The sequence below is a fragment of the Monodelphis domestica genome, chromosome 1, assembly GCF_027887165.1.
Source record: "Monodelphis domestica isolate mMonDom1 chromosome 1, mMonDom1.pri, whole genome shotgun sequence".
Lineage (NCBI taxonomy): Eukaryota > Metazoa > Chordata > Mammalia > Didelphimorphia > Didelphidae > Monodelphis > Monodelphis domestica.
The window spans coordinates 561,827,735-561,854,557 of record NC_077227.1 but is presented as its reverse complement, the minus strand read 5'-3'; the positions used below and the strand labels follow the sequence as shown (position 1 = coordinate 561,854,557).

Genomic DNA, 26,823 nt, shown 5'->3' with positions numbered 1-26,823 from the left:
GCCCTAAACCTCCACTTCTAGGTCCTCCTGAAAGGCAATAGCTGTTGCTGGAGATCTTGGCAGTGATGTCAATTCCCTCTCATTAATAGAGAATCACTCAGAAGAATCCCATTAGCTGACTACTACTAATTTCCGTAGTTCAGATGTAGAATCATTCCAGACTCGTTTCTGTGTCTTTCATTCTTCTTTTTCCTATGCAATTTCCATCTCTTTTCTTGATTGCAAATTTATCAAATTAAATGGCTTAACTTTTATGGAACAAGCCCAAACTCCCTAAATTTTCCCTATAAAATTGACACTGTTTAAATCATATTGCCAACCCCCAAAATGTTTATATCTTCTCCATTTTATCAGCTTTATTTGTAATATATATGCATATACAAATTAGCTGTGGTACCATAATCTTTATATCCCTCATGAAGGCCCCAAATCACTCTTCTGTTTTTTGAAACTATAGTTCTTAATGTTCACTTTTTTCTAGTTTTTAATAGATAAACCTTCTGTCTCTCAATAAAAGCTGTTTCTACACAAGTGAGGTATCACTCCATATAACTGACAATGAGATGTATATTATAAATACACATATATTTAGCAGGAGACATTAAAACCAATTCTTCCCTAAAACCTAAATCTGACTGGTAAAGTATTCTATGATCCTCTCATGTATAATACTTGGTTTTTCTAAGTCAATTGCATCCTGTAGAGATACTATTTATTGGCATCTATTTTTATATGAGGTTACCACCTCTGAATTAGTTGCCCTCTATCATTCATTCCCAATCTGAGGTGTTATGATAGAGTAACTTTCATAAGATTATACCTTAGAGTCTTATATGTAGAGCTGGGCAATAAATCAAAGGTCATCTAATCCAACTTCCTGACTATACCAATATGGAAACTATGATCCAGGATGATTACATAACTTGGACAAAATTATACTTACTCAATCTAGGACCTCTGACTACAAAATCAGTGTTCTTTATACTGTATTATGTTGCAAGTTCAGTTAAGTGATTGGGATAGAATCTGCTTGTAAGTAATTTGAGGAGTTGCAGAGTAGTGAAGAAATGGGAAAAGTGAGTATAGACTATTTTTGTAGGTTTGACAGTGAAATAGAAGAGAGAGAAAATAAAACAAGATAAAAAAAAGATTTTTCTAAGGTAGTGAAAATCTGAGATTTATAGGGAAAAGGAAAGTAGAGAGAGAAAGGGGTTTAAGATTAAAGGCTAGTGATGAAAGAGGATTCCAGAGACAAGAAGAAAATGTATTCATGAGTGCATGTAGTAGGGTTTGCCTTAGTATAAAAGACTACCATTAAGGAGGTCTGATATAAGTGAAAGAGATTTGAACTTAGAGACAGGAAAGGAATGATTTTGATTCTACCTGTGACACAAACTACATAATTTTGGAAAATTCTCTTAAATTATCTGAGCTTGTTTCTTTATCTGAAATCAGCGAAAAGGAGGGGAAAAAAGGAACTTGGGTAAAAACAGGTACAGGCTCTGATAAATAAAGGAAGGAAAATGAGGTAGATTATAATAAATGTTCTCAGTTTCAGTAAAGTAAAATAAGGCTCTAGATTCAAAGTACATCCTCAGAGTAGAATAGGTCATTAGAGAATAGAGGAGAAAGCTTTTAACAGTCACTGTGGGGAGTGAGATAGGGAGTCAATAAGAGAATAATAAACTGATTTCTGCACAGCAGTGATCTTGTTTTTATAATTTACTTTTTATCTTTGAAAAAATTGGGGGACTTTTTAGACTACAGAAAAAAGTAATTAGTATTGCAATTTCCAAATGATTTTTATAAAACAATTCTGATGATGGAATGTAGTTTTTTTTTAAATTTTACTAAGTATTCCTGATAACATACCAGAAGAAATGTGAATCAGAAATTTAATTATGTGGGATTTATTGGGATTGGGGCAAAATTGGGACACAAATACACTACTGGTGGAATTGTGAAATGGGCCAACCATTCTGGAGGGCAATTTGTAAATATGAACAAAGAGCTTTAAAAGAATGCATGCCCTTTGATCCAGCCATACCACTGCTGGGTTTTTAACCCAAAGAGATAATAAATACTTGTACAAAAATATTTATAGCCAAGCTCTTTGTGGTGACAAAAAAAATGTAAAAATGAGGGGTTGTAACTAAGAATGATACTGAATCTTTGTGCATCTATTTCCTACTACTTAAATATTTAAACGTTTAACATGGTTCATGTTATAAAATTTTTCTTGTAAATTTTTCTTACTAATCCAGTAGTCTGGGTGATAAGTTATCATATATAACATATAAGAATTTCTGATATAGCTGAAATAAAGTTAATTTTACCATTAAATTACGTTAAATATAACTTAATAAATTATATGGTTCATAAGTCAATTCAACACACATTTATTTAGTGTCTGCTAGATGAATGGCACTGAACTTAACTTTGATAATGCAAAGACAAAATCAAGAGACTACCTATCACTGAGAAGCTTCCATTCTGTCAAGATAATGTATTCATTTAGGACCTTTCTTATCACAGGGTCATCATTTTGAAGATCCATAATTTCCCCATGAAAGTAGAGGTACATTCCAATAAAACTCTCTAATTTAGGGTGTTTGTGATAAAAAAAATAGAGAAGAGTGTATTATAGAAAAAATATGTAAGAATTTTCTTTTGATCAATAATGAAAATGATTAAAGAGCTATTAGAAATGAAAATTTATTTGTCTAATAAAGAACTAAAACCAAGAATGAGGGATAGTATGAAAAGTATTGAACTAACTGGTAGTCAGGACACCTGAGTTGAAATTCCTTTTCTATCTTAAAATCAGACTATATGATTTGGGATAAATCCTATCCCTATCTTTACCTTCATATTCTATTTAACTATTGCTAAGGCTTAATTTATCCTCTGTGATCTCTAAGGTTCTTTCCATCTTAAATGTTCTATGATTCTTACTTACTATTTTGGTCTGAGAACTGAATGACTTTTATATTGACTAATTAATCATGTCATGCATAGTTTTAAGAAACAGTGAATTTGAATTTCAACTATTAATATAAATAAAAGTTCAATCAATTTCCATAATCCATGCTTTTTATTTGTAGATGAAATAACATATTATTTTTAGAAAACTTAATTGTCTGAGACTGTGCACCAATTGGCTGAAGTGAAATGCAATCCAACCCATCTTTAGTCAAGGATACAATGAGGGTCAATTCCAAAAATAAAATGTTTGTAGACATTAGATAGGAGAACATTGTTAACTAGAAGCAACACCTCGATTATATTCATAATTATCAAAATGAATCAACCTAAAATCAATAAATGTTTTAAAATACTTATGTAGCAAGCTTTATGCTAGACACTGGATATTCCAATCTCATATATTTCCCAGGGAAAGGAATCTTTCAGTCATACTAAGAGTTGGCCAAAAGTGATTACTATCTTTAATATTTTTGCATAATATATCTTCAATGAAGTTTAGATTAAAGGTTTTTGGAGGGTTTTGTTGCAAAATCCATGCTGGTACCTGGGGAGATTGAAAAAGTTTGATTGTAATGAAATTAGGAAACTTTATTCAAATTCATTATATAAAGTATGAATTTTGAGTCAACTAAACTCTGCTACTCTGAGATTTCTAGATTATAGAGCCATCACTTCTTTTAACTTTAAGCAAGTTTAGCACATGTATTCTTTAACAGGTATATGAAAACACTTTTTTAAATGAAAATCAAATGGAATAACTTAAAGACAAATGAAAAGAATTACCCTCTGCCTTGCCAAATAAATTCCTAGAGTTCAAATTGGGCCAAAAGTGCCTTTTTTTTCTAATTGTTTTTGGAGAATGAAAAACACTTGTCCTTTGGCTCAATGGTATAACATGTTATTATGAATTCATTACATTCATTAGTGTTAAGTTTGAACACATTTGCTTACATTTTTGGGCAAATAACTAAAAAAATTATTTGCTGGAATTTTTTTTTAGCAATACAGTATTTGTGTGTGTGTGTGTGTGTGTGTGTGTGTGTGTGTGTGTGTGTGTGTGTGTGTGTAGTCTATTAGAAAGGATGTCATTAAAGGGTTTTCATCAGGTCTACTATTTGTTAGTATAAGAGGAAAATAGTTTTTCATGCCAAATCTTGAATAGAAGCAGGTGAATATAAGTACTCAAATAAAACACTATCAAAGATGCAAAAGAATCATTAACTCTTTAACCATTAAGGAGGGCGAAAAAACTTTTTTTTTTCCTGCTGAGCTACAACTTATTAGTGACTCAATATTTCATGCAGTATTGCCATAGGCAAGTGTAATACTTGTGCTGAGACTCTATCATGCTGAGAAGACTGACACTAAGTGGATGAAGACTACAGAACTAAAGAAGCATACATTAAATTTCCACATTAGCAGCCAAATCACTTGTACATTAGAGTTACCGGGGAACTGAACTTCTCGTTACTTACAGTGACCCTTAGGCGTGCTTAAAATTCGACCAGTGAGTTCAGTTTTCTTTACTGAAGTGATTATTTTTTACATAGAGTCTGTTCCCTTTGCTAAAAGGAAACCAGAACCAGAGTTTTTTTTCAAATTTCTCTCACGTTGTATTTTCATTTAGAATTCATCATGCTAACTTCTCCACCTACATATCTATGCATACTGCATTCTGAATCAACATTTACCAATCATATTTATCATCATCTTTAAGAAACTCTCCCACCTTATGTAGTCCAGTGTTTTCCAGACTGTTTCACTGATGCTTATCATCTGGAGGATTTCTTAACAAGTGTTAGTTTCCTTTTCAATATAAAGTACAAAATTGATTGCATAGAAATACTCCTTAAGTAAAAAAATCTGTCTTCATGAAAATAGTCTAAATTACCATTTCCCCCATACTTATCCCATCCCATTCCTTTTTCCCCTAGAGAGTCAATGTCTTGATACTCAAACAGCATTTAGGAGTTCCATTAAACACCAAAGTGTTCGGTGGTTGAATTAGTATCAGAATTAGTCATCTAGAAGAAGATTGATATCTTTCTTGGAAAAAAAAGTGTTTCCAACATCATTTATTAATACTCACATTTATGTAGAGCATTATTTGCAAAGCACTTTACACATGTTATACCATTTGATCTTCACAACACCCCTGTGAAGTAGATGCTATTATGAGCTGAATTTTTACAGCTAAAGAAATGGAAGCTAAGTAAGGTTCAGTGGCTGGTCTAGGAAAACAGAACTAGCATGAATCTGGGTAAGGAATTATAACCAGGACTTTCTGCCTCCTTGTCCAGTGTTCTATCCATTAAACTACCTAGTTACATTTGTAAAATAATATTCAGGCACATATTTTTTTGTTAGAGGAGGCATGCAACTTCCTCAGTGTAGGGAATTCTGTGACCACGAAAATGTGGGTACAAGACTGTGAATTGCCAAACTGTAAAGATAATTTTTAGTGTCTTGATTTAAATCAAAAATAAGTGGTCACCATGGGAAAAATTCCCAAATATGAAATACCCAAGTCAGCTGGGTTTTATGGAGATTTAATTAATACAAATGAAGGAATTACGGAAAGGGAAAGAGACAGAGTAAGAGGAAATAATAGGAAGGCTAGTGCCTAGGCCATAAGAGAGAAAACTAAGTCAGTCTTTAATCACTCACCACAAGATCCTTTCAAGCAAAACTCTAGTGTTCAGAGAGACCAGCTCCTATTCAGCTTCCAAAGCTGAACTAAATTGAACTCCCTTGAACTGGTTCAGACAGCTCCTTTTAAAGAGAATTTTCTCCTATGTCACCTCCCCTAAATTTTCACATCTACCAATCACAGTAGACATTTTCCAATGGACTGACCATTCTTAATTCACACCTTCTCTGGGTAGACTAAAACTTCTGAGTATTTCATACCTCTTTGCTAAAGTTGTCCCTTGCAAGTTGCCTGACCTTTTAGTGATTAATTTAACCTTCATAGGTACTTAGCACCCTTTTGTATTAGATCTAAAAATAGACCTAATTTAAGGGCTTTTGCTTCACTATAAGTATGAGTTAAGTACTTTTTTCATTGTTCAGTAAGGAGTTTACAACTTTATCTTCCCCTAAAGTATGCCTAAGTATGGGTGGAGTAAGGTTAAGTTCTCAATACATTCCTGACCAAGTACCTGCATTGTTTAAAATGGGGAATAGCTTAATCAAATCTTCTGAAGTAGAGTCTAAGAAATTTTAAGATTGACAATTCTCAGCATTGAAACCACTCTCCACCAAAGTATATTATCCTATAACTTTCAGACTTAAAGAGTTGTCTCCATCACTGCCATGTTTTATAACTTGACCATGGCCACACAACTACTATGGTTCAGAGGTAGAAGGGGATCATGCCCTCTGGCTTCCTCATTTTAAATATAAGGAAACTGAAAATCAAAAAGATGCAGGAACTTCTCCAAGATACCACTCTATTCTTACAGAAGACTAATATATTATCAATTTTGCTAAAAGAAAATTGAATAACCTATGAATTGTGAAAGAAATTTCATTAAACAAATAGTTATGATCCTTACCTATCTATACTCCATCTTTCTCTCAATCTCATTCTTTTTTCTTTCCTAAAAACATACTGTTACAATATGAAGGATAGAGATTCTAATCATACCAATATACATCAAAAAAGTTTTGCTTTCAAGAACTGGTTCTGAAAAATGGCCCATTTCTAATTGATGCTTTAATCTATACCTCTAAGTATAATGTCAACTAGTAAGCAGAATAAATAACCTTAAGCTCATTGTTTCTAACATGGATATTTTTATTAATTTTTGCTCAAGCAAATAAAGTTATACCAGATAATTGAATTAGAATCAGTGTTGGATAAGGAAAATAGAAACCAATTTTGACAAAAGTGAGTCAGTGAGAACAATTAAATTTCAAAAAAATCACAACATGCCATATATCTCATGGAGACTAAATAATAACCTGTTGAATTACTGAAGCCCAAAGTTGACAAGGGATTATGCTGATGAACCATCTATTCTTCATTACTGAACAATCATCACATTCTTCTTTTAGGTTTAATTTAACTCCAAGGCAGGCTACTTGTTTCATATTAATATTATAATTTATTTTATGAACAACATATTTAGAACTCTTGTAAATTATTTCTTTTCTCCTGCCCCTTACTATACCCAATTCCATCCCTTTCCTCATTCTCCCTTTCTCCAAACCCTCAGCCATATGGCATTTATACTTATTGACAAGGAGAGGTGATTCAAGGCAACCTTAATGAAAATATACACTGCCTTTATCAATCCAAAATATAACCTTATTCATTAGCCACCCTGGGAGTATCATTGTTTACATGTCAAACTCAGTTTATCAAGCAAAGAGTTTCATTAATAGCAAAAAAAAATCCATATATCTATAATATATAAAGGAAATAATTTAGACCTGAAATTACCTGCTTAGATTTAGAAGTTAGTTCTATAGTTTAAGCAAATAAGTTCCTGTCTTATTTTCATCTTTTAAGTTAGGAACTATTATACCAGTTTTGTGAACATAGCTATACTCATATAAGGTGAAGCAGTTAATTTAATTTCTAATTAAATTTGTGAACCTTTTACTTATGTAATATATATTTCCTATTAAATTCATTTATTTATAAATGAAATTCATTTTCTTAAATAAGCTTTTAGCAGTTAGCCCCTCTATCACATTCAGATTTTGAAAGATATGCTAGTTGTTATTTTACTTTCATTAAACTTTCTTTTATATAACACAAATTACTTCACTTCTATAGTATTTCAATTTCTCATCTCTAAGATGAAGGGAAAGGACTAGATGATCCCTTAGATGAAAATTTTACAATTTTTTATATTTTTATATACATTTTTTTACAATTTTTATATAGAAAGTAAAGCTCAGTTTGCAGTCAGAAGGCTTGTGTTCAGGTTCCCAGCCAATTACCTATTTCCAAATCAGGAATATGATAACTTTTTAAAGCTTGTATTAAGTACCAATTATGAGCTAGGCACATTTTTAGGTATGATACAATGATTTAAGTAAGTCTTCTTTGCTGGGAACTTTTATTCTAATGGCAAAAGTAAAGAAATGTACAGAATAAATATAAGTACTTTCATTTGCATAGAGTAGAAGTGCAAGGATGTACAGAATAAACATGAAAAAATGAAGAGAAATAAAGACAAAGTAGTTAAATATGTGTTTCTTAGGGAAGTATGTGATTATCGATTCATTCAGGGAAGTATGTGATTATCGATTCATTCAACAAACATTTAAGAAGAGATTATAGGAAGGAATCTGTGCTGGTTATTGTGGAGTCAAAGGTAAAATTGTCCTCGAAAAGTTTACATTCTAAGAAAGTATTAGTCATAAATCTATATACCTATAATTTAAGAGAGAATGTGATAGTAAAAAAGAGTGGTCCAGGAAAAATGTTACAGGCATTGTGAGGAAGGAGGAAAAATTTTTAAAAAACAAAACCCAAAAAGAACTTCAACTAGGGCAGTCAGTGCACATTTTAATACCCATTTAGAATTTGAAATTTTCCCTCTTCATAGGGAATTGATCTTGGTTAAATACATTTGTGTCAACTAATTCTCCCTACACTTTCTATCACCTTAAACCTAAAAAAGTGATATTAGGCCCAATGTTGGTAGAAAAGAATTCCTCACTTAGGAATTCCTATACCAATAAAATAATAGCTCCAGTGATCAGCTGTATCCCCTATTTAATAGAAATATTTGCTCAATCTACCATTTCTTTTCTAATTCCATCTCTTGTATTGATGAAAAAGCTTTCTAATTACATATATATGCATATATATATATATATATATATATCAGAATTATCAATTGTATTTATTTTCTAGGAAGCTAGATGGAATAGTGGCTATATAACTTAAATTGAATTCTTATAGTTCTGTGTTCAAATTCCACTTCAAGTGCTTGTTGACTGTGTGACACTAGAAAAATAGTTAATTTCAATTACCTTAGTTTCCTAATTTGTAAAATGGGGAATAATAATAGTAGCTTTTTCACTGTATGCTTCGGAGGATCAAGTGAAATAACATGTAAAGGTTTTGTAAGTCACAGCATTATGTGAATGCCAATTATTATGAACTTTTAATGACTGTATTTTAACCAGTATAAAAATTTTATAATGAATATTTTTATACTAAGCCCAGATAATGTCATTTTCATTGTATTTTTCTTTATTTCCCTTCAGGTTATATAATGTTTATTCTTTCAAATTAGTTCTAGCTTCCTTCAGTTTTTAAGGATATATCCTTTTAGGAAATTTGCTTAGCATACTTCAAATTTAATTAAATATTATTTTAATTTTGTTATAATAACATGGCCTATCCATGAGATTGATTATATATCCAATTATGTGTCTAACTTTATTTTTATGAAGAGATTTATTGTTACATTCTTGTATTATATGTGTGGATGTGGGATAGAATAATATCCCAATAGTCACTTTTCAGTTATTTTGAAAGAAATTTCTCCTATTTGTACTGTTTCTTACTTTTCTTTGACTTTTGTGTTAAACAATTAAAAGGACAGAAAAAGGGATCAGGGCATATATCCTTTCTTTTACAATGGTACTTTCAAGGTATCTCCTTATGTCAGCTATGTTTAACACACTTCCAATAGGATCTTTATCTGAAAGCTTGATGGCTATCATCATATAAGATCCTCAATAATTAAAAAACAAACAGATTATAGACTCGTTCAGGAGTCACCTTGTTTTTCATTACTTGAGGTCTTTAAGGATGGATGACAATTTGTGAATCATGTTATAGAAAGGTTCTTTTTAAGATCTTGTTGGACTAGTTATTTTTTGAGAACCCTTGAAATTAAAAGTTATATGATTCTGTGAAATTGTGTTCAAATAATAATCAAAAAATAAACTGTGTGTGGAATATTTTAATAAAGTTTGAAAAAAGAAAATAGTTTCTGGCTAACACTCTTACATCCCATATTCAGACTACTCACTTATCTAAAATTTTTAATTAATTTTGTGTGTCCACTTTTTTATGTGTATGTTTATTCACATAAGTCAATAAGCATTTAATGTGCTGGACACTGTGCTAAGCTCAGATAAAAGTTAAAAACTTCTTCAACAATTACTTTTGGAGGTAGTCCTTTGTAACTAGGTAACAATTAATAATGTTTTTGTATGTGTGTTATATATTTGCATTAATTTAGTTGAAACTATTACATGTTTTAGAGCTTTTAAGAATTAACATTCACCAGATTTCTGCATTTAACAACCTGAAATTTGGACTTTGCACATTGTGTATAACATTCCAATTTCCTTTTCAAAATCTCATTTGAATTCTTTATATTCCTGGTCTAAATGTCAAATGCATTTATTTGTTCTGTATTTGCTATTTAACTGAATGCTTGAAAAACCAGTGTTCCACCACTTTTCAAGAAGAACAAATGTTTTCATCACAAGAAACTAAGTGGGAGGTGGGGAACATCAATTTGGCAGTACTTGACAATAAGTGGCGATGATTCAGCTATAGCAGTTACCCACAAATTGATTTGATACTCTAATAAAGCCAAATGAAGACATCATTATGATAAATTCTTCATTGCTTAATTAGAAATACCACTAGCACCTTCATAATTAATTCAAATGTGTTGCTGGTAGTTTTACTTGTATATTTCTGCTTTACTAAGGCTATATTTTAATTATCCAGTTTTATTTTGTGTAAGTATAGTCATAGTTCTGGTATTCTGCACAAAGAGAAAATATAATTTGCTTTCATTCAACAAAGGATGAGTTGTTTTATTTTGCATGCCATGTGCACCATTAACATAACAGAAAAATATTGCTCAGGCAGGTTTTTTTGGTAAACACTAAGAATTCCCCCGTGTTTTTTGTAGCCTTCTATTGCTATCCTCCGTTGGTGCTCTCTTTGTTAGAACCTTAATACTTTACTGTTTATCTATTATTGTCACTGTGAAGTTTTAACTTGGTTCTTTTATTTGTATTTGTTTCTTGTTTACCCCAGCTAGCAATAAGGGGAGTCATTGTATCTGACAAATGTATGATGCTCCAATAATGAGACTAATTCTACAAAGCCCTTCCCAAAGATTACTTACAGTTATCCAATCTTGCACATATCTGTGTAGGTGCACATCTGAGGGAGGTTAGCTTTTTTTCATTAAGTTTCCATGAATTATCATATACCACTTATTATTAGAAATGAGTGGGTAGCAAGATATCCATGGAAACACATTGCTTATGGACAAGGCACATGAAAATAACCTGTTTTAAACCAAAATATCATTCAGTCAGATATTTCAGATGTGAATTTGCTGGAAGTTTAGTTCAGCCATGTTGAAATTCAGCAATGGAAGGGAAAAACATGCATACCTCCAGGTTCACTGGCTTTGAGGAATCATGATATTTGATCAGTCCTTAATGAATAAATAATTCCTCTTTAGTTATGAGAGGAAGAATCTAAATAATACAGAATCGTCATTGGTTGTTATTTAAACATTATCTACTGATATTTTAGTATTGTCATTGGTAGCACGCTTGGAGGATAACTTGGCATGTCAAATACAAATAGGGCACTTTGTTCATTTCAAAACTCATTTAATTCTCTCTAAAGAATGGGAAACAGATGTAGGGGTCAGCTGGGACCAAACCAGAAAAGAATGGTAGGGGTCTTTCAGAATTATCATGAGATTCAATTGTTTCCTGGAGGTGAGACATATTGTGCAAAGTAGACTGTTACTAATAAGTCACAATTATGGAAAGCAAGTGGTCTTAATTCTGTCATAGAATTATATATATAACTTGGGTCTATAATTCTCTTTATGAATTGCCTCATCAGGGATATCTAGTCCAAATTACTCATTCTCAGATGGAAAAACTGAGACCCACCAAAGCTGTGACTTCCTCCTAGTCATACAATCCAGTGATGAAAAGCCTGACCAACAGTGCTAGATGAAAGGCAGTTGAATGTAGTATCAAGTCAGATGTGGTCGACAGTGGGGAGTCAGAGGTGTGTACTAGGAACTCAAGCAATCATTCATGAGCCATCAAATCAAAATGAGAACAGGTCAGTGAGGGAGCAAGATCAAACACTGCTAAAAATAGGAATTTGAGTTGCTCAGCAGTAAGAGTCCACTGTAGTCTCTTGAGCCCAATAGGAAACATCTCTCACCTGTGAATACTCATCATTTCAGTGAAGACAGTGAATAGTATGTTCTTAGAGAGCCCGAGAGAGGACTACTGTCTATGTATGGCCTCAGCTCAAAGTAGTTCTGTGAGGAGAAAGAAGCAATATAATAATACTTGTGTTGGCATTTTGGCAAAGAGGTTGGTGTTTTTTATGAAAACTTGAAGTCACTCGAAAACAAAAGGGAGAGTACCATTGTTCTCAAATCATAGAATTAAGGAAGATTCTTTCACTAGGGTTCTGCTTTCAATAGTTCATTATGTAATTTTGAAGGATGTTTTTCATTGTTTTCTATGTATTTGAACCATGCTGAAACAACAGAAATGTTGCATCTTTTCCTGCAAAAAAAAAAAGATAAAAGTGAGTAAAATTGATATATGGACATTTTAGTGGTTCCATGCTTTCATTAGAATGAGTACTCCCTCCACAAACATGGATTGCTAACCGTCTCTGACTAAATGAGAGTTCTTCAAGATCTTCTGTGACTAAATCACATGCAAAACATGGTATAAAAGTAAAATTTCAATATTCTGATATTTTCCTTGTTATATTTATTGAGAAAGGAAATGGAGGTTTGGAAAACAGGGATGATAGGGAGGTTTGGAGCAGGGTATGGAGGAGAGAAGGTAGAGAGCGTATATAGCTGCTACTCCCAGTTGACCCTTCCCCCACAAACTGTTAGTCTAGTTTCCTTTCCACAACCTTAATATTACATATTAGACATGATTTTTTTCTCTTTGCCTTTCAGGCCTGGAAACCAAGTATATGTCAATTATTTAAGGTTCAGTTAAACTAAATTTTGAGTTGCTTATCACCAAATTAGTCCCAGCAATTCATGAAGACATCCTTATTATAGCATTAAAATGATTTATAATTCACCCAAGCAATATATTTAGTCTGCATCTTTACTTGAATAATAGCACAAAATAACTCCAAGTTCAATGATGAAAATGTGTCTATATAAAGACTTCCATTCAAATTATTTTTCAGTAACTATTACATCCACACTAACGTGTAAATCTTGAAATTTCTCAGACTTGTGAATGTTAAAAATTTCCACATTGTGGAATTCTCCATTGGAACAATTCCCTACTGGGAACATTCCCCATTTTGACAGTGAGAACTCTACTTGGATCAGAAATGGGAAGATCTCTACTCCACCCATACTTAAGACTGCTTTAGGGGAGAAAACTCCTTGCTAAACAATGAAAGTACTTAAACCCATACTTATAATGAGGCAAAAAGTTCTTTAAGCCATGCCTATTTTTAGAAGAAATACAAAGGGATGCTAAGTACCTATTAAAGGTCAGGCAACTTGCCAGGAGCAAAGAGGTGAAAACTTACTCAGAGCTTTCCTGATGTGAATTACTCAGAAGTTTTAGTCTATCCAGAAAAGGTGAGAGCAAGATGTGAATTAAGAAGGTGATAACAAAATGTGAATTAAGAATGGTCTGTCCTTTGGAAAACATCTACTGTGATGGTGGATGTAAGAATTTAGGGGAGGTGACAAAGGAGAAAATGCCCTATATAAGGAGATGAGAAATCTGAGTAGAAAACAGTCAGCTGGGAAAGGCTGAATTAAAGAGTCAGCTGGGAAAGGCTGCCTTGAAGGGACTCTCTGGAGACTCTCTCAGGAACAATTCAGATTGAAGATTGAGCTAATGGAGGCAGCTGAGATGATGCTGGCCTGGTGTCACTAGATTCCTTTCTTGGACAGATCTTGTGGTGAATGATTAAAGACTGACTGATCTATCTATTAAGACTCAAGTATAGGCCATGTTGGCTTAAGGCCCTTCATACTTATTCCTTTCTTACTCTTTCTCTCTTTCTTTAATTCCTCATTGTATTATTTATTAAAAATCTCTATAAAACCCAGTTGACTTGGGTATGCTCATAATTGGGAATATTTCCCTGGTGACCACCTTAAATATTTGATTTAAAAAAAGACACTGTGGTGAAAACATATTTCCTGCGGTCACATTTTACTCACCCACTCTTAATAACTATCACAATTTAAGTCTTCCACTATTTTAATCACTACAGTTTATGGCTTCACTATTTTAATTATAACACATGGCCTTTATAATATTGCCCCATATTTGACAAAATGAAATATTTGACTTACTGAATAAATAGCATATACATTTTTATAGTACCTTTCATTTTACTATGCTTCAGAAAGGAGGGCAGCTTGGTGACCAAGTGTATATAGAGAACTAAGTCTGGAGGCAGGAATATTCTTCCTGAGTCAAATATATCCACAGACACTTTTTACTTATGTGAACTGGAGCAAGTAACTTTACTCCATCTGCCTCAGTTTCTTCAACTGTAATATGAGTCGAATAAGGAAATGGCAAACCACACAAGTATCTTTGCCAAGAAAACCCCAAATGGGGACACAAAAGAGTCAGACACTACTGAATAATGATTGAACAACAAGCTGCTTTAGAAACTTTCCATTGTCAGTTTTTAGTGCAGGTAGCTAACCTAAAAACTGATTTTACCAAGAGATTACTGATGTGAAATCACAAATACTTTTACCCATGCTTCCTAGTGGATCCAAACCCCCTGAATATTGCCAAAACATTGACCAGGAATTGAAATTCCTCACCTAAGCAAATTTTTGCATACATCTTATCTAAATCTTCAATATTTTCATGAATTTCTGATCTAATTGGTATGGATACACCCTTTATTCACATGTATCTGGGGCACCAAGGAATTATTAAGGTAGTCACTGACCAAATTATGGAAATTCCCAGTCTACCTGATGAGATTACATGGTATGGATCATTGCTTAGAGCCAACTGAAAGGCTTTTTCTAACAACATAGGAGCATGTCTATTGATTTCATACTGATTGGGCTTGTTTCCAATTAAGGGGGCCAGGCCATGGAAGCCATTGATTATAGCTTATCAAGAGATTGTGAACTCTTGCTTGGACTTAGCGACAGGAAAAAAATGTATAAATCTCACGCTAGGCTACATTTATACTTATAGTAAATCTTCAGGATGAATAAACTCAGTATTTTTAGATGTGGAAAAGGCTACTGTATGAACTATAGTCAAAGCTGAGAGAGAGGCATATAAAACACTTGTGAAACTCACAGCAATATGTTAATGTTCAAATGCAATTAAAAAACTCTGAAATTTCACCTCAAAAAAAATCAAACAAAAAACAAATAAAAAATAAAGAATTCTGACTTCTTCCAACTGAAAGGTTGAGGGATCCAGATTAACAATCCAGAGCCATGGAAATAAAATGTGAGCTGGATCATGACTCTCTGAAATCCAATCAGTACAACATTAATAGGGACATTAAAATTTCATGAGATGGTGCCTTTCTGTTGCCTCCAAATAATGGCCATGCTCTATAATTCATAAGGTTGATTAGAAAATTCTTAACATTGATCATTGACTATCCTTATCACTCTTTTATACCTGTACAAATCACAGCCCTTCCCTGTCTTTCATCCTATGTAATTCTTGTTCATAATATTCAATAAACTCACTATGAAGTACTTACTCATCTAATGCCTTGAATATGTTCTCTTTATGTTTTAATACTTTGGAGTACCAGTGTTGCAATCAATTTATCCATCTTTTTTCTCAGGCTCTTACTACATAATTGGTCTATTTTCTTTACTGGTCAAAGATAGAATCATAGATGAAGGGTTAGAAGAAGAATGAGAGATTGTCTACTTGAATCTCCTCTTTTACCACATGAGCAAACTCAAATGAAAACAAAAGAGATAAATAATTTGACCCAAGATCACATAGGCGGTGCTCGTTAAATTGAACTATACATGTCCTTTTATTGTGTCTTAAATGCTACTTCTAGGTGCAAGTAAGCTTTGACATCATGTTAATGCCTAATTATAACTATTTTGATTGTCTTTTGTGTCAGCTGTAATTTAGTTCATGAAAAATATTTAATTGAAGAAAATGATGAATGTTGAAAAATTAGGCATGCTAATTTGTAAATTTGATATTTAGATTACCTGCTCAAACAAGTGCTTTTATTGAAGGGCACTTGATAGAGAGAATATTATCAGGAGACAAAAGAGATGATGTTTGACTTCACAACAAACTAGCCATGTGAGGATGGACAAGCCATTAAACTTTCTGTATCCTCCTCTGTAAAATACAGATAATAATTACCCACAGGTTTTTTGTTTGTTTATTGTGTGCGTGTGTGTGTGTGTGTGTGTGCGTGTGTGCGTGTGTGCATCTGCAAACCACTTTGTAAAACTTAGAATTGCATAAATGATTATCATGGTTACCCTTCTTGAATGAAGATAAACCATATTAGGTATATTGACGACCAACAACAGTGTCTGAATTCACCAGAAGCTGCATGTTAATTATAGCAAACCTGCAGCCAACTCACATTACAATTTAGTCCCCGCTGTTCCATGTAAAATGCTGTGATGAGTAAGACAGTTTGTTTTCAGGCCTGTAATTGTCATAGATTAATATCTACAATCCTGCTATTTCATCTATGTTGACTGTAAAGTGAGAAAAATCAAAGTTCTTTCTTTTAAAATAAGTAAAGTGGGTACTGAACAAGGAAATCTGTTGACAACCATATAGGCTGCCTAAGAGTTCACAGTACACATTTAAAGTAATGACTAAGAGTCTTGAGAATTAAGATTTGTTGGCAGCATCAATCATCTCTAATTATTCCCCATCAGGGCCCCTTCATGCTAGCCAAACTAATCCGCTTGCCTTCCTCAGCACATAATGTGCTTATTCCCACCTCTGCTCTCTGTACAAGCCACTTAAGCCCTTTGGTTCCTTCAAAGCCCAGATCAAAACTAACCTTCTCCCCTCAGCACTTAAATGTTCAGTTTATACAATGTTATTTTGCTCAAAAGGATATATTTTATTACAATTCTTTAAGCTTTGCCATGCGAGTTAGTATTGTCTCCCCAGCTTGAAGGAAAATCGTGACTTTTACATGCTTGCATTTTCCCAGAGAACACCCTCTACGCATAGCTGAGCTCATCAAATGTGGGAAAATTGCTCACCCTGAAGATCATAATTTTATCATTGATGAACGCATAGTATTTTTTAAAAGGCATTTATAAAGCAACTACTATTGGCTAAGTAAAATTGTTCTCATTTAATTCTCAGGAAAAACCTAAGAGGCAGAAGCTATAATTATCTCCATTTTACAGATAAGTAAATGGAGGCGGACAGAAATTAGATTATTTGACCAGGCTTACACAGCCAGGTAATGTCTGAGAGCAGATTTGTACTTGTGTCTTCTTTACTCAAGTTCCAGATCTCTATCCATTGTACCCATACCTGTTTTAGAAAAGATGTATTGAGATAAGCAGATATGTAAATGATTGTTTCATATTTAGTATTTCCCTTCAGCTTCCTTTTTATGTATTCAATAAAAAATATTTTATAGAAAAAAAAACTAAGCAATGGAGAAGCAAATGCAGTAACTTGCTTATGGCCAAAAAGCTACTCAGTTCTAGAGCAACTGCTACTGACAGTACCAAACACAATTAGATTTAGGTGAACAGTATACCTATACATATACAAATAGACGCACATAACCAGAGATGCTAGAATTCTACTAATCTTATAATTTACTAAGAAATAAGTATGGTACTAATTAATACTTTTCTAGTACTATAAATTTTATAATTTAGAACACTATTAAACATAATAGATTATTTTATGAAATCCTTCGCAATAATTTGATGATTGTTCAACTTTGTTTTAGACTTTAAGAGATTTACTGTTACATTTTAAACTTTGATTGTAAATTCTTTTGCAGTTTTACTGGGATCATGGAACTACCTTCAAAAATTAGTAGTATAAATACATTAGATGTTAGGGACAACAGCAGCAAAAAATTTCATGATATCATGGCATTTACATTACTCTTTATTTGATCTTTGAGACTCAAACTATATTCAGAGTTCTTTGCATCACTGTTACAATATTGGTTACAAATAGCTTTTTTCCTTCTCACTTCTAACTTCTTTATTTTGAGGCAATATAAAAGAGTGCAAAGTATTATGTAGAGAAATATAATGTAAATTATCTGTTAAATCCTTAAAATACAAATTATTTTGCACACATGCCATGGAACAGACTATCAATTGATTTACTTAAGCCAGTTAGAAGCCAAATTTTACTACTGACTGGATTATTCTTGATGTTTTTTCCCATTAGGTCAATGAAGATATATTTGAATGCTATGCTCAGCAAAGCAAATGAGCTTACTTCATGTGCCATTTCTTCTCTTTGTGGAATATTATTGTTCTAACGACATAGTCCATAGGATCATAGATTTAGTGATTAAAGGGACTTTAGAGATCACCAGGTATGGCACCCTCATTTTAAAGATGTGGAAACTGATGCTCAGATAGATTAATCTACTTGTCCAAATTCAGATTACTATTTAGTGTACCCAGAAACATTTAAACCCAGGGGAACCCAAATCCTGACTCCATTAATCCATGTACATGTACTGTGCTTTTATCCAAAATACATTATTCATGAAACACTGTACTTTACATTAAAGTTCCATGATACCTTAGGAGAGCATCTCTGTTCCATCTTCTCTATTAAGAGTTGTTAGCTAAATAAAATTTTTCTTGATAATGAGGGAAAGGACTAGATAGAAGAGCAGATATAGTTCATTAAATATAACTGAAATATAGATTTAACATGATCTTTCTAAAAGTCCATGGATTCACTAATTTAAAAACCTAAAAGATGCCAAATGTTTGATGAACTTAATTTTAACAAATATGAACTTCATGGATTACTGGTAAAAGTATTGTATTGGCATTCAGACTTTCTAGATTCAAATCATGAATCTACAACTTACTACCTATGGCCTTACAAAAATGTTGAATTTCTCTGGACCTCGGTTTCTTCATCTCTAAATGCTTGTTTGTCTCAATGACATTTATGGTCCCTTTCATCTCTAGGTCATCATGTCTATCCATCAATTTAAAATTCCCTAGTAGGGTACAAGTAGTTTCTCATAGTGATTCGTAGAAACAAGCCTTATGAGAATAGTTAGAGGTGGGATGTATGTACTGGCAGTAAACTATCTTAAATATCTAATTACTACCATTATTAGCAAGTGACCTCTACTTTCAAAAGGGAACATAATTCTCTACTGAAACAAAAACAGAAGACCAATTACCTGAGATTCTTTTGTTAAAATCATTTATGTGATTTTAAAACTCTCATATTCATGTTTCTCTATAAGAAATCAGAAAATAGAAAAACTTCCTGAAGGTTATGGAATATTAGTATTTGTCCTGGCTCTACCACTAACCTTATCCCAGAGTGCAGAAGATTCCACTGGGTGAACTTGATTTTCCTTACCTTTGTCCACTGGTCTTCAGTCCACATGATACCCAGGTCGATGACCAGATTACCAAATAATTTATGTTTTTTCTTTGTAATTAATCACCTTAATTTAATATGGATTAGTCAAATTAATATGTTCTACATTCTTATTGGTATAAGTAATTTTTAATGAAACTAGAGGACTAGAGGCAAAACACACTGAATGCCTTTCCTGCCTAAAGGAGGCACATGGCATAGCTTTAGAAAGTGATATCCTGTCACAGCTTTATCTCCTCCTTTCACCTCAAAGAGTACATAGAACCAAGAGAGAACTTTATTCAGAGACAGGATACAAACTTAGGAAATGACAGGGGCCAGGACAGAAGTTAAGCTAGCTAAGAGGGTCCTCTTACACTATAATTGTTGTGTTGAATTTCATCTTTTAATTAATTTAATCAAACTGCTGTTCCACCTGACTTTAAATGTGGGGAGCATTAGGAGGATGATTAATCATTGAAGCAACAGGTTAGATCTGAGAATGAAGGGTATTGCCAGATGTAGGAACAGGGCCATATGAATGGCTCATCACAACAGTTATACCCCTGGATAGGAATTAAGGACTTTGTGGGGATTATATAACAGAGGGCACAAACAAATATGGATTGTGGAGTTCATGGTGGCCTGAGGCCATAGGGAAAGGAAGTAGGGGGAAATATTAAAGAATGAGTAGTTGGTGACTCCACTCACAAGGATAAAAGAAGCAGGAAAAGGGAAATACAAATTATAACCATACGCATAGTCAATCTGGCAATGGGCTTCTCCAAATATAACTAGAGTAGCCCAAAGACTATGGAAAATCCAGTTTTGGACTTGCCAGGCTTGTATTCTGCTGGAAGGGCCTTCAACAACTCAGTATCACTTTCATACTACATTGAGGATAGTAGAAAAGGATTTTAATTGAAATTTCTACAATATGAGAATGTAATAGTTATACAGTTACAGTGATAATACCCTACAGATTAATTTAGCATTTTCTTATTTCAAGTAAAGGAAAATATGATACTCTAAAGGTTCACAAAGATTCCTTGTTCCACTGTGTACCTACTTATCAATGTCTATTGTTGTGTTTGAATATTTGTTCATATTTGAAGAGTATTTTATACATTTAAAAATATTTTGGCTTCAATTGTTTTATTTGTTCCTGTGCACACTTGTTTTTAGAAATAATTTTAGTGCAGTGTTTATCAGTGTTGTCTAGGGACCCCTGGGGATCTCAGAGGCCCATTCATGGAATCTGAGAAATTAAAACTATTTTCATAATAATACTAAGACATTTTATTTATCATAAAATAAATATAGATGATATAACACACATAAACAAAAAGCTCTTTGGGGTCCTCAATAATTTTTAGGATTGTAAACGGGTACTGAGACCAAAGCGTTTAAGAACCTTTCTTATATTGAATCAAATGAAATGAAACTAAAATTGCCACAAAAGAGACAAAGTTAAGCTCCTTGGGTAAGTTAGGACCTCATGAAAATTTACCACTTTGAACCCCTTTTAAAATAATACTATTGAAGTAATTCTAAACTCTAAAAGTTGATACTTTTGTCATTTTTAATAACTCATAATAAAAGGTAGCCATGAAGGGGAAAATATTCCCAGAACTCTCACTATATATCTCTGCTCTTAAAAAAGAGGATATGGCATCATTAAGCTTTATGTGTGTTATCACTGGTTTACTATATATCATCTGTTTTTAAATTTTTACGTTATAGCCCACTCACCCAAAATGAGTAACATGCTTATTAGTTTATTGGAAAAGCTTTTTGGGGGCTGTTCCTTAACAACTTACAAAATGTCAGCACAAATGTTTGGTGAAATATGATATTGTTTGTAGACTCTAGCCACAGTGCTAATTAAATTGCTATAAGCCCAATGTTAATTGTGCGGCTTGATTGATTTAATAAGGTTAACATCTGTCACTTTTCACAAGAGTTAGCATTAAGACCCCACGCATCATGGTCTTATTGCTAGGCTGAAGATGGGCTATGAGACCAAAATACCATTAGAAATGTCAAAGTAGTTGGCATATGCTCCAGACATTGTAGAACACCCAAATGCCCATATTTATTTTTATGGGTAGTGTAATAAATGAGAAAAAAGTTGCATGCATAAGTACCTTTAAGTACATCTGTTAACTGAGAAGCAAAGTTAACTAGAGTCTTAAAAATATTTAATGACTATATAGATTCCCCTACTACCAGAAGCACTAACAAATATCTCCTGTCTTGTTCTTTCTTGCAAAAGAATCCTACCGCAATACTAAGGCTAAGGATAGAAAATTGGGACCTAGCTAGAGCATTCTTCTCAGGTTTCAAGTCAAATCAAGTGCTTACTATGTGCCAGACACGGTGCAAAGTGCTAGGATATAAAAAAGTAAAAAACAATATTTGCCTTCAAAGACCTGGTATTTTACTGTGAGAGATTTCATGTAGATAACCACGTATACCCCAAAATCCATACAGAATACATGGAACATAATTTCAGAGGGAGAAAAGACTAGTAGTTTGAAAAACCAGAAAATATTTCCTTTTGATAATGGAATTTAAGTTGAAACTTGAAAGAAGCCAAGGAAACAAAGAGGTTGAGGTGATGGGGAGCTAATTTTCTTTCTTGTACAGCTGTTTCTATTTCCTCTTTGACACTATTATGTCTTTCATACAATAATCTGTCTTTAGCCATATTTTATTTCAACCGATATTCCAAAATGACCATTGTCTGTGATATAGTGGAAAAGATGATGCATTTAAAAGGAAGAAATTGGGTTCTTTGCTTACTAGGTTGGTAGTAAGTCACACCCCTGTAAAAACATCATAGCAAATGGGCTAAACCAGGTGAAGTATAACTGACAAGCCTCAAACCTATTCATGGATTAGAGGGATGTCTACCCCAAGCAAGTGAAGACTTCCACCTTGGAAGGGACAGAGGAGAACAATTTATTCCAGGGACCAAGAAGGTTTGACTGATGGAGTACTGTGGAGTGCTGAGAGCTTAATCAAACCTCAAAGACATCAAGGTCATCCCCTGAATTCTGGGCCATCACAAGTCATCCTGGTATTTTTTCTTTCACTAGACTTCAATGCCTGCCTCTGGAAGAAAGAGTAATTGTGCAATTCTACCTCCCTTAAATCCAATTCACTTGCAAATTTGTTGTCTTCTTCTAAGGACAATGACCTGGGAAACATCACATATCTGGGTCTTATTTTCATTGCCTGTAAATGAAGGTAAAGAGATCTAAGCTCTTTGGACTAGATACCAATAAAGATGAAGCTCTACTATTATGATTGTTTGTGAATGCTTATATTCTAATAATTAAAAAATCTCTGATTTCTTCTATAAACACTTCCTCAGTCAGGGCAAATTACTACCTCATCATTATGTAGCATAATGTATTTGAAGGTTATAGTTGAAAAATGCAACATCATGAAATCAATCTAATGACTGGTCTCTCCAAAGTTAGTTCTTCTGGTTTTTAAATTTCCACCTTGTTAGTAGAACATGTCAAGGCTTATACTATCATTTCATAACTTCTAACATCAAAGGGTCACATTTCTCCCTTGTTGATGCATTAAAGAATGATCTGAGTACTTGAATAGAGAATGTCTCCATATTGCTACATATGCATATCATATCTACATGTAAATATATATTTATACACATATAACATATGTATATAGACAAATTATACATATGTAAATATACTATGTATCCCCAAATGCATGAATTTTTGGAGAAATTGATGGAAATATTCATATATCCTCATTATTTTAAAAAAAAAAACTAACTTTATATAAACAATTTTCCCTGATATCTGGTGAATTTAAATGACTGAAAAATTATTTATTAAGAGCTTCCTAGCTATGTGATTCTGACTAAGTTACTTAACCTCTATTTGCCTCAGTCTCCTCATCTATAAAATGGTGATAATAATAGCACCTATTTTCCAGTATTTTGTGAGGATAAAATGAGAAAATAACCATAAAGTGTTTCGCAAAGTGCCTAGCAAACAGTAAGCATTATATAAAATGTTAGCTATTATTTATGTCAGGTATCATGCTAAATGCTGGGAATCCCATTTCAAACATAAGGAACATCCCTCACCACACAGGTACTAGATTCTAGATGTGCATATGAATAATGTGTATAGGGGAGTAGTAGCAAGGAGAGGACACTGAGTCCTGAAAGTAGCCCTACATGCCTCTTCCTGAAACAATAGCGTTAATCTGATCCTGGTTTCTGGTTCCAGACTTGTATAGAATGGGGATAGGGGTAAATAGAAAGGAAATAAAGAGGCAGATCAATTGGAATCATGTGGCAGACGACTGAGTGAAGTATCTGTGTGATGTTCTTTGAATGTTATTCTGAGAGGCACAAGTCATCTTTTAGAAGAGTGAGGTCCCAAAGGGATATTTCTCCAGGGCTTGGTCTCTATTGTGGACAGTCCATAGCAGTTGCCAAAACTATGCATTGGGTCATCAGAAGATAGATGTAGAAGAGATCTGGGGCATTATATATTAATTATTATATTAATTTATAGTTAACAATTAATACATTATTTTGTTGAAAATTTTATATCCATGTTCTAAATGAAATATCTTTTTAACTTATTCAAGGGTAGATATAAAAATGATTAAACTGTCATGAATAGACATTTTCAATGCTATTTTGTTCTTGTTATCCCCCTATAAGGAAGTTAGGCAACTCAGAGGACAGAATACCAGGAATCAGGAATATTTGAGTTCAAATCCAGCCTTAGACATTTACAAGTTATATGACACTGGGCAAGTCACTTATCACTATATACTTAAATTTCCTGATTTGTGAAATGAGCTGGAGAGGGAAATGCAAACCACTCTAGTAGTTCGCAAAAAAAAAAACAAACAAACCCACTATTAGCTTAATAATAAAAAACTGATATGTAGGGTCTTGATGCTAACTCTAGTGAAAAGAGAAAAACTTTAACCTTATTAAATCAGTCAAACTACACCATTAAAGTCAAGTTTATTGCAGTCTAATTAGCACTATGGCTAGTCAGAATCTACAAACAGTATTATATTTCATTGAACATTTATGCTGGCATTTTGTTAGTTGTTTAGGAATCTCCAAAAAGCTTGTCTAATAAACTTATAAGCATATTACTCTTTTTTTCCCCGCTGTGGACTTTTTTGGGTTGTTTTAAACAGATAAGTTGCAATAAACTCTAAATAAAGATAAAGGTTCATGGTGGTACTTTCTTCTGACTTTTCTTTTTCTTTTTTCTTTGGCACAAGTGCATAAGTATGTATAAGTATATTTTGTATATTTTTTGTATTGTTGAAGAGAACAAAACCATTCTTTCAGTCCCACAGATTCAAAACCTAGGTTTTTCACCCATCTTTCCTATTTTTCCTGACCTTCACCTCCCTCCCTGAACCCCCATATTCAATTTATTGACAAAGTCTGTTGATTTCAGATTAGCAAAAATCTCTCCAATATGCCTTCTTCTCTCTCCTGACACTCTATTCACCACTCTGGAAAAGAACCTCATCACCTCAAATCTGGATAGTTATAAAAGCTTGATGTTTCAAATCTCTTTCTACTCCAATTCATGTTCCATTCAGTCATCAAAATGATTTCCTTAAAGCCCAGATTGAACCATGCTACTTCTCTACACACTAAGCTCCAGTAGCAACCTATTGCCTTAGGAATCCAAATACAAAATTCCCTACTTGGCAGTCAAAGTCCTTCATAATCCAATCCTTCCCACACAGACATTTTCAGTCTTCTTTCACCTTACTTCCTCCCACATATTCTTATGATCCAGTAATACTGACTCCCTTGATTTTTTTACAAACAAGACATTCCATCTCTTGGCTCTGGGAATATTCTTTGGCTGCCCCCTTGCTTGGAATTCTCTCCTTGTTCATCTGTCCCTACTGGCTTTCTTGACTTCCTTTAAGTCCCAACTAAAATTTCCATCTCCTATAGAAAGTCTTTCCTAATCCCTCTTACTTCTAGTGCCTTTCTTCTCTCACTAATTGTTTATGAGTATATATTTGTTTGCTTGTTATTTCTCCTGTTAAGACTGTAGCAACTTAAATATTTTGAGCCTTTTTTTAATCAGCAGCATGTAACCCAGCACTTGGCACATAGTAGGTACTTAATTAATATTTATTGACCATTCCTCATCTATTTCTACTAAATATTTTTGTAGCTGTGGAAATTCTTAGTAACAACTATATATAGAACTGTTGTAAATTTATTTCATACCCTAGTCTCATTGTCTATTTCAAATAGCTGTACACTTAATGTTCTCTGTGTGGTAATTTATACCAATTATGGATTCTTTCAGGGTTTAGATATAATACTTACTGAGAAATAATGTTCCAAAACATTTTGATATCAGGAACTTTGAAATCAAATCTCAATTTCACTTTCTTCAAAATGTTGATGCTGGTTTCATGATTCAGCAAAAGAAGATGCAAATTTTACTTTGTAAGTAACCCATTTCAGTGTTTTTATTTTTTCTGGTTTGAAAATCAAGTCAAAAGTCATCAGTTTTGATACCTTTTTTCAGGATTGTTTGGATTCTAATAATTAGAGCCTGAGCCAAAAGAGCTAAAAATGACAAAGAAGCTAAAAATCCTTTCTGTGGATTAACCCCATGTCATAACTTTGAGTCATAAACAGTCTTGAATTTTATAGCATAGGCAGGCCACAAGCAACATTGCATAATGGATGTGATTGGTATCCTCTTGGGCATAGGGCTAGAGTTTCAGATGTTTGTTAATGTTCTCCCAGTAAATGAGTGAAATTTATCCTCAAGCAACTGTTATTGTTCAAGGAACATTTTCTCATGAAATTCCATGAGATTAAATTCCTGCCCGACAAGTAAAAAATTATATGTCTCAATTATTTTGTAGGTTTTGTGTACATTATTTGTATAATTATATATATAACATACATTATCTATATTAACATATTCATAGGATTTAAATTTCTATTTTTTACATAGAAATGAGAATATCACAAAGAAAAAAAATCTACTTTTTCACCTTAAAATAACAATCTCAAACTTAAATTGCACTTTAAGGTTTGAAAATTTTTTTTCTTCAAAACAACCCTGTGAGACAGGAATTGTCTGTATTGTCTACATCTTACATAGGTTTGTTGAGATTTAATGACTTTAAGGGACTTAGCTAAGAATATATAATGAGTTGAAGTAGACAGTGGTCTTTTTTCTCTGCACCCTAGGA

The 26,823-nt window shown here is 33.1% G+C and overlaps 1 protein-coding gene and 1 long non-coding RNA gene across 3 annotated transcripts in view; one reads left to right on the top strand and one right to left on the bottom strand.

The window, feature by feature from the left end:
- The window catches only part of CSMD1 (CUB and Sushi multiple domains 1), a 2,624,761-nt gene that overhangs the window by 1,296,187 nt on the left and 1,301,751 nt on the right, over positions 1-26,823 (top strand). The window lies entirely within an intron of this gene.
- LOC103101691 (uncharacterized) overlaps positions 250-26,823 on the bottom strand; it is a 187,585-nt gene continuing 161,011 nt past the window's right edge. The window contains exons 4-5 of the long non-coding RNA XR_008917587.1: positions 12,390-12,534; positions 250-12,281 (exon numbers count right to left, since the gene is read on the bottom strand). This is a non-coding gene — a long non-coding RNA (uncharacterized LOC103101691). The remainder of the gene's footprint in view (positions 12,282-12,389; positions 12,535-26,823) is intronic.